Here is a 9,991-nt window from a genome sequence, read left to right on the forward strand (position 1 = left end):
GGGTCAAATGCAGAGGCCAAATTTTACCACACCGAGTGTGTGTGTGACAATCATTGGTACTTTAAACTTTAATGTGATTGTAAACCAGCTCCATCCATCCATCCAGCTATCCATTTTCTACAGTTTGTCCCTCTCGGGGTCTCGTGGGTATCTCCTTTTTGCATGTATACACTCCCATTCATCCATCATCGTATCCGGGGTCCTATGCACGTGTCGGGCTTAGGCTTTGACTTAGAATTAGACAAACTTTCTTGATCCACAAGGGAAATTGTTCCACACAGTAGCTCAGTTTCAAAAGATGGAAAGGGTAAGGATGGAAAGAATAATGCAGGTATAAAGTAGACTAAAGATGTACCACAGTAGCAACATAAAATATAACATATATGTAATATTTACATATTATATATACAGTATATAATATATACTGATATATTATATTACTATATTATATTTATATATAATATACACAATATATAACAACTCCCAATTACTATGTACAATATTACAGAATATGTAACAGCTGCAGCAAAAAAAAAAAAAAAAAAACAGCGGCATAAAATAGAGGGTAGATCCAGCAGAAAATCAATCAATCAATCAATGTTTATTTATATACATTGATTGAAAATATACATTATAAACAAAGAGAGGTAGCTAACATAGAAGATAACTTGATAACCCTCAGAAGCACATTAGATTGTGCGCTCTATGATCAGAAAGCCCACAATATTTACATGTTTATGCCTGAGTTTCATCAATAATGTGCTTTATTAAGCGATCACCAGACATTTTTAGAGGGTCCTAAGGCTTACTAAAATATCCTTTAAAAAATGTTTGTTTTGTTTTATTTTACAAAATAGTGCCAACAAATGTAATATAAAGTATTCAGAATGTAAGTTTTAATATGCAAACCACCTGTCATTATTCACTTCGATCAATCAATCAGTCAATCAAATGTGTTTTAAATACCCCTCTAATCACAAGTACATCAAAGGGCTTCACAAACACACTCTGATCTAAACCAACATTCGGGCAAAGAAAAACACACACAAAAAAAACAGATTGGGAATAAAAATAAACCTTCCCTGCAATGGGTGCAGTTATTGAATTGTTCAATTAATATTGTTAACTTAATTAGTTAAGGCCAGTCCAACGGAAAACCAGCAGATAGTCATAGGTGGAGTGTATCTTCTTCCAGGCTCATATAGTCAGCTATGCAGATATGTCAATAGCTGTGCATGGAAGAGTGGTCCAACGAGCAGTCCATCTCAGGTCTCAATTCGGGGCAGCTAACACGTCGTCCAGACTGTTACCTCTCCAGAAATGAACCATGGCCACCTGGTCCTGGTACGCTCTCTATAGGCAGGAGAAGGGGGACAGAGCAGAAAAGCGGTCTAAAACTGGTCTAAAAGGGGGTCTATCTAAAGGCTAGAGTATATAAATGAGTTTTCAAGTGAGACTTGAATGCTTCTACTGAGGTAGCATCTCTAACTGTTGCTGGTAGGGCATTCCAGAGTACGTGGAAAACGTTCTCGAGCAGGGGTGTCAAACTCATTTTAGCTCAGGGGCAGCATGGAGGAAAATCTACTCCCACGTGGACCCCGACTTAAACAAGTTGAAAAACTTATTCGGGTGTTACCATTCAGTGGTCAATTGTACTGAATATGTACTGTACTGTGCAATCTACTAATACACGTTTCAATCAATCAATCAAAAAAACGTGGGCCATGATAACTGAAAAATACAACTATGACCACTTCAGATTTTTTTCTTTGTTTTACTTCGGCCCAAAACAGAACAAGCACATTCTAAAAAATGTCCATATTACGATAATCCCCTTGACAAAACACTTCAAGTAAATTGTAAATTCTGAGAAAAAAATTTGGTGCAGCTTCAAAACCACAATGAAGAACACAATGAGCTTGGACGTCATCTCAGTGTTTTTACAAAGCAATTAAACTTTAAGTCAAAGCCCGTCTAGGATGGAACAAAAAACAAAATGAAGCATAAATAAAAACTATTGTATGTATCAACTACCTCATTTGTCATTTTCACATATTAATCCTGTGCTAACTCAACAAACCATACAAACTGAGATAGAAACTCTTCAGGAGGGTTGAGTTACTTGTGTATTGATAGACATATAAAAGCTGTGCAATTTGTGAACATTTTCAACAAATCCAAAATAAAAACTTCAAAGACTGACAGTATTGCAGTAAATCACACACTGTTCACTTTCTTAAAATTAGCACAGAAGACAATAATATTCACAGAAGTATATCAATGTGCAGTGTCTCGATTTTGCAATGCAACTCTGTGAGTTGACAGGTGACAACCATTGGTCACAACAGATAAAACAATGTTCCTCAACACTGTTTGGTTTGCTTTAAAGAGGACAGGAGATCCATCCAACACTTTATTCAGCAAAACTGTTTATTTTCTGCAAGAACCACACCAAAAGAACCATTTACAGATTAGCATTTAGCTAACAGTGCAGCAGAGTTAAGCAAGGTAAATGCGGATAACTCTTATTATGGTGAAACAAACAAACAAACACACTCCCCAATCAGATGTGTGCTTATTCTACTATTATTTATTGAGAATGTTAATTTATGGATATAAATCATCAAATGCTGTTACTCAGTTACACAAATGCTAATAAAAACTGTAATGATATATTTTACAGCCAGAAAGTTACAGGAATGTACATTTTATCCCTTGCTTGTGCTATAGTACACATCTCATTGTGCAACATGTGAATGTTTTAAGGAAAACTAAATGTGATCTCTGTAAGGGATGCACATTATTTTGAAAGCAGCACCCCCACCCAGACATACAATACTAGTACATAGTACATTGCTACTTAGTACATTACTAGTACATTTCAATATAACAATGTGATATATAACAATGTGATATTTAACTTGTGATGTCAGCTTTGGGACACATGTTATGCTGGTGAGGCCACAGTGTGCACATCTCATGCTGCTCACATGTGGTTCACTGAATGCTCAGGGAGTTTTCGCGTCTGCTCAGACACATGAAAAATCTATGGGAACATTGCTTACATATGATTATAAATATATATGTCAAGTTTCCTGTTACTTCATAGTGTAAGGTAGATATTAGCTAATGTATATAGGATTTTCATCAGTGTTTAGGAGTAATCATAATAATACATACTTTTAATAACTATTGTGATTATAATCAGTGCATCTACTGTCTTGAAAAGGGACTCATGATGTTTTTGTCTTTTCTCTTTAGCGCCGCCCTAGTGGCTCCCTGGACCTCTTTCAGAGATGTGTGAAAATGGAAAAAGATGAAGAAAAAAACATATTTTGTGTTTTAATATATTTTCTGCAGGACAAACATGACACAAACCTTCCTGTAAAAATCCCACTGTTTATATTAAACATGCTTCACTGATGAGAGTATTCGGCGTGCGCACTTTTGTCTTACTAATCTCAGCGATCCTTGAACTCACCGTAGTTTGTTTACATTTGCAACTTTCTCCGATGCTGCCACAGAAAGACGTGTTTTATGCCACTCCTTCTTTGTCTCATTTTGCCCACCAAACGTGTTATGCTGTGCGTAAATGCACAAAGGTGAGCTTTGTTGATATTATTGATTTTCTGCATTGCTTATTAGTCATATTTGGTCAATCCATGACCGCAAGCTAATCGATGCTAAAATGCTATTTAGGCTGGCTGTATGTACATATTGCATCATTATGCCACGTTTGTAGGTATATTTGAGCTCATTTAATTTCCTTTACTTATGTCCTCTGTGTATTTAATTTATATTTGCATGTCTCATGACACATTATCTGTATGTAATATTGGCTGAATTTCTGATTGTTATTGGTGTGCCATTTTGTTCCAGACCACAGCGAACGTTACCCAGCTTGCAAAGACTTTAATAAATCCATTAGAAGAAGACAGCCTGCCGTTTCCTTTAACTTGGACACACACATCTATACCGTTGGCCATTCTGAGCCAGTAATTTCCAGAACGTATCTCATCCTGTGAGAATCCTCCATTTTACTAATGATTTCCAATGTTCCAAAAATGTGTAGAATAAAAATTAAAATGCAACATTTCTGTCAACAAAGATTTGCGTCAGCCTTTGATAGTAGGCTAATATAGCTAATATAGACACTTACATCATGTGTTGTCTTCATTATAACCCTTTTAATTTTTTGCGGCTCCAGATAGATTTTATTTTTTTTATTTATGGTCCAATATGGCTCTTTCAACATTTTGGGTTGCCGACCCCTGATCTAGACCAATGATTCACAGACTGTGGTATGCGTACCACTATTGGAAAGCGGGCTCTATCTAGTGGTAAGCCAAAGAAGTCTGTAAATATGTACTGTATATGGAGTATCATTGTTGATGATGTTTGTGTATTGTGTGTAATGTTGCAGTGGCCAAAATATTAAATATACTCTCCCGTGTTTTGATGAATAATTAAGCCTACTACGCTACTATATTTTAATGTTGGTCATTATAGTGGTATTTGGAGAGCCAAGGGTTTTCTGAGGTGGTACTTGGTGAAACAAGTTTGAGAACCACGCATCTACACCACAAGGAAGTGTTTTAAATGTAGATAAAAAAAATCATCATAGGTCCCCCCCCCCGAGTGCAGCTGGGATAGGCTCCATCACCCCCCGCAACCCCGAGAGGGACAAACCATAGAAAATGGATGGATGGATGGATGGATGGACGGTCCCCTTTGAAAACTAATGATGACGTTACGACGTCTGTGTTGAGTGAATAGTGAAGTGTTTCATGTTGGATTTGAGGAATGAACCATTTTGCATTTTTGCAAGGGTGTGTAGGTAGTAGTGTTACACAGTCCTAATTTGGTTAAATTTTTAGAATATTGTAGCAAATATGGACCTAAATACCCTATACAGTGCATCAGGAAACATTTTCCACATTTTGTTATGTTACAGCCTTATTCCAAAAATGGAATAAGTTCATTTTTACCCACAAAATTCTAAGCACAATACCACATAATGACAATATAAAAACTTTATTTTTTTGCTAATTTAAAAAAACAAAAACAAAAAAAAAACACTTAAAAAACTTACATTTACATAAGTATTCAGATCCTTTGCTCTGAAACTCAAAAGTGAGATCAGGTGTATCCTGTTTCAACTGATCATTCTTGAGATGTTGTAATTGGTGTCTACCTGTGGAATAATCAGTTGGTAGGACATGATTTGGAAAGGCACACACCTGTCTGTATACAGTATAAGGTCTCACACTTGACAGTGCATGACAGAGCATAAACCAAGATTGAGTCGAATAAATTGTCTTTAGACCTCTGAGACAAGACTGTCTTGAGGCACAAACCTGGGTAAGGGTACAGAAAAGTATTTGCTGCCTTGAAGGTCCCAATGAGCACAGAGGCCTCCATCATCCGTAAATGAAAGACATTTGAAAACACCAGGACTCTTCCTAGAGCTGGCCGGTGTACAAGAGGAAGGAGACAGACAACCGGGACAGCTCTATTTATTTATCTATATACAATAAGAAATGAAGTGTGACTAATTCAGATGTGTATGTGTGCGACTATGTGTGGAATTAAATGCTGAGTGTTACCCGGAAGTGTTGAACGAGGTGCGGAAGTCCAAGGAGGGCAAGACAACCTCGGAGGTCCGTGAGACAGGCAGGAAGTCGGGGCGATAGCGAGGCGTCAAAGTCCGTGTCCAGGCGGGAGGTCGAGATCCAAGATGCAGCCAGGGAACCAGAGGGAACGCGGTGAGACGAGACACACAGCTCGTGACGTGGGAAAGAAGGTAGGCTGTAGTGATGGGTCCGGCAACACCGATGCATCGGCGCATGCGTCGAGCTCATAGAGCGAAACCCTGTGTCGGTGCGCGCATAGGTGGATTAATGAACGGGCCTACCGGGCCCAGGCCCAGGGGGCCAGAGGCCCCAAGGGGCCAGGCCAACTTGGCCCCGCGGCCGCGACGCATGCAGAACTACTTTTGCAAAAATAATAATCTTAGGCCCCAAGGGGACAGGCCAACTTGGCCCCGCGGCCATGATCCATAGAGGGTCAGAGGCCCCAAGGGGCCAGGTCAACTTGGCCCCGCGGCCGCGACCCACAGAGGGCCAGAGGCCCCAAGGGGCCAGGCCAACATGGCCCCGCGGCCATGATCCATAGACGGTCAGAGGCCCCAAGGGGCCAGGTCAACTTAGCCCCGCGGCCACGACCCACAGAGGGTCATAGGCCCCAAAGGGCCAGGCCAACTTGGCCCCGCAGCCACGATCCATAGAGGGTAAGAGGCCCCAACGGGCCAGGTCAACTTGGCCCCGCGGCCACGACCCACAGAGGGCCTGAGGCCCCAAGGGGTCAGGCCAACTTGGCCCCGCGGCCACGATCCATAGAGGGCCAGAGGCCCCGAGGGGTCATGCCAACTTGGCCCCGATCCATAGAGGGTCAGAGGCCCCAAGGGGCCAGGCCAACTTGGCCCCGCGGCCACGATCCACAGAGGGCCAGAGGCTCGCAATCATTATTGTAGCTGTTGCTGAGATTTTGCATGCTTTAAATATGTGTCATAAATAAATAAATATTAATAAATAAGTTAATGATGCAGAGTTATAAAATATTATTAGAAAATGTGTGATTGTAAAATCTCCTGAGCAAAATGTAAATGTATTGAGTTAATTGTGTTGCAAGGCGGAACGATTGTTGTGATGTTGCGACCCCACGGACAGTAAATAAGGCAGAACACGCAAGAGGGGAGGGTGCTTGAGCACGTTGTCTTCAGCTCCTCAAAAGATTTAAGTGTATTCGATGATTCGTGCAAAACTTCAAGCAAGTGATTATTAGAACCTCTTTTCGTTACAAGCAGCCAACGAGGTATTGTATTTTTGTAATTTAATTTCTTTCTTTCTGAATGTTTATTGATGTGAAATCAAAGTCTGATGTATTGTACTGTATTTTGTAAGTTCTCACGGCGTGTTGGCGTGTCGGCGTGTTGGCGTGTTGGCGTGGATGGTGTGTACAGCAAGAAGGAGGAGTCAATAAACGCCCGTTTTACAAAAAGGAACTTTCCTGTGTTGCCGTGTAACGAAAGGAGCTACAGTGAGAACTCGACTGCCTTCGCGGGTAGGAGAGACACGGGATCATACGCGCATGCGAGCAACGGAGATAACCTGCCTGTCAATCAAGTCGAGTTTCAGGGCGTGTCCAAAGAGCCCCGCCAAAGCCGAGTGGTGGGAGAAGAGGCGTGCTTCTGGAATTCACAAGGACTCAGGTTTATCACTTTGCAAACGGTGCTTTGTATGAATGAATAGTATTATGTTCACTTGCTGACATTGTTGTACTGAATGTGTTTAACTGGAAATTATTAGTCAAACCGTAAGGCAAAATAGGAAGGCTTTAGGTTTCAACAGGAAGAGTGTGTAGTTTGTTTATTCCACCAGGTGTCTCAGGCATTTAATGAGTTAAACCAAGATTTGCATGTGTCTGTTACTTAAGACAGCTATAAGACAGGCATTTTTTGAGTTTGACCAAGATTGGTGAATTTCCTGTTAATTAAGCAAAGTGCATTTTAAATTAATTAAATAGGCCTACTAGTGATTAAAAAAAAATAATTAAGAAAGGCCTGAATGTTAATAATTAAAAATAGGCCCAAGTAACTTCTTCTTTATTAATAAGTGTTTGCACAAGCTTGTAGGAAGCATTTACAACATTAACAAGAAAGTAAACATTATTCACGTTTAAAAAGTAGTCTACATACTTAAAGAACTGTAGGTATTTCACATTATTCGCCTACTACCAAGTTAAATTAAGCCTTCGTTGTGTAAAAACATTGTCAATTGACAATCCTCATATTATCTCAATATGTCTGACACAAACTCAAAGATTACAGAACAGCACACAAACTCATTAGCTCAGCCTGAGGTTAATGCCCAAGCTGCAGAAGGAGAAGACACTGTGCGAAGAAGCGGAAGAACTCGAACCTTGACGGAAAAAGGTAAAGGACTTCAAGAAGAAAAATTGAAAGGCGTACATCGCAGATACAAACTTGCATATGAGAAATGGAAGTATAATGCAAAGGTAGCCAAAGAGTTGATGAGTGATGAAATCTCAGAGGAAGAATTAAACAAGTCGATGGATCATCTACAAGCCACATGTGCAGATGTGAAGGCAGTATATGAGGAATTCCGTCAAATGCAAGCTCCTGATGCAGATGTGCGACGTAAAGTGGATGCATGTGTATCGATGTCTGAATTCATGATTAAAAGAGCACAACAACTCATTGAAGGTGATGCTGCAGTGAATGAAGAACAGTGGCCAGATGTCGGCTCCATTCTAAATTCATCAAGTCCATCATTAAAGTCTCTATACCTTCGTTCGGAACACAACACTCACTTAAGTAACCTTTCAGTCAAGAGAGATGATGCTGTGGCCGAAGCAGCTGCGGCCAAAGAGGTTTTGTCAGTGCTAAAAGAGCAAGACAAGGAAGTCACTGAACTTCAAAGACTGGAGGCTGAAGAGAAGCTACGTGCTGCACAATTTGAGGCTGAATCTCTAGCCAGACAACAGGCAATGCAGAATCAGCTCCGAAAGCTTGAGCGCTTAGAGGAAGTCAAGAAGCTGAATGCAGCTAAGGCCCGAGTCAAGGTGTATGACGAACTAAGTGACAAGTCCGAAGTCATTAGTTTACTACATAACATCAAACAACCTGATAAGGCACAAACCCTCAATGCATCAAGTCCTCCATTCATTCCTCAACAAGCTCAAGAGCCAAGTCATAATCCAAGTCATCCCAACGTTCAATCAGTCCCACAAGTTCCACCAAATTTGCAGGTGCAAAGTCCTGATTTAGCAACTGCTCTCGCTGAAGCCATGAGTGTCAATCGTCTCCCAACACCTGAACCTACAGTATTCACGGGAGATCCTATAAAATACAACGACTGGAAATTGTCATTTCAGATATTGATTGACAGAAAAGGTATTCCAAAAAATGAAAAACTCTACTACTTGAGAAAGTATCTAAGTGGTGCTGCAAGGAAGGCTGTTGAAGGACTCTTCCTGATCGGCACAGAGGGAGCATATGACAATGCATGGAAGCTGCTAGAGAAGCGCTTTGGAGACCCTTACGTAATTGGGAAGTCCTTCAGAGATAAGCTGCATGCGTGGCCAAGAGTAAGCTCCAAAGATGGATGCGAACTGAGAGAACTTGCAGATTTTCTCCAGAGCTGTGAGGCTGCAATACCTCATATCAAGACATTAGAGATTCTCAATGACTGCACTGAAAGTCAGAAGATCTTGACAAAGCTCCCAGACTGGCTTGTGTCCAGATGGAACCGTAAAGCTATGAAAACCAGACAAGCGAAAGCTGAATATCCTTCTTTCAAAGAGTTGGTGAACTTCTTATCAAATGAAGCTGATCTGGCATGTGACCCCATATCCTCTGTACAAGCACTCAAGAGTATACAGAATGAGAAACCAAGACAGACAAGAACTGAAACCATAAAGGCAAAAACGTTGTCAACAAATACAACACAGAACACTGTCTCTTGTGTCTTCTGCAAGAAGTTTGGACACCAGCTGGAGAAGTGTAGAAAGTTTGCTGAAATGACAATCCTGGATCGCATCAAGTTTGTACAAGAAGAAAAACTTTGCTTTGGTTGTCTAAAGACTGGTCACCACTCTAGAAACTGTGAGGACAAAAGTAAGTGTGATACCTGTCGAAGAAGACATCCAACATGCTTGCATGATGACAACTTTCAGAAAGGTTCTTCATCAAAGAAAGTGGAGAGTGATTCAAATAAAGCACGAGGAACGGAGCAAATCCCTGCAACTGCAACAGCAACTACCAATAGAGTTGCCCAAGGCAATCAAGGCTCACATACATCCTCAATAGTACCAGTCTGGGTCTCTTCCTCAAAACAGCCTGAGCATGAGATCTTAACATATGCGTTGCTGGATACGCAGAGTGACACAACATTCATCCTGGACCAAGTTG

This window comes from Nerophis lumbriciformis, linkage group LG33, assembly GCF_033978685.3.
Source record: "Nerophis lumbriciformis linkage group LG33, RoL_Nlum_v2.1, whole genome shotgun sequence".
NCBI lineage: Eukaryota > Metazoa > Chordata > Actinopteri > Syngnathiformes > Syngnathidae > Nerophis > Nerophis lumbriciformis.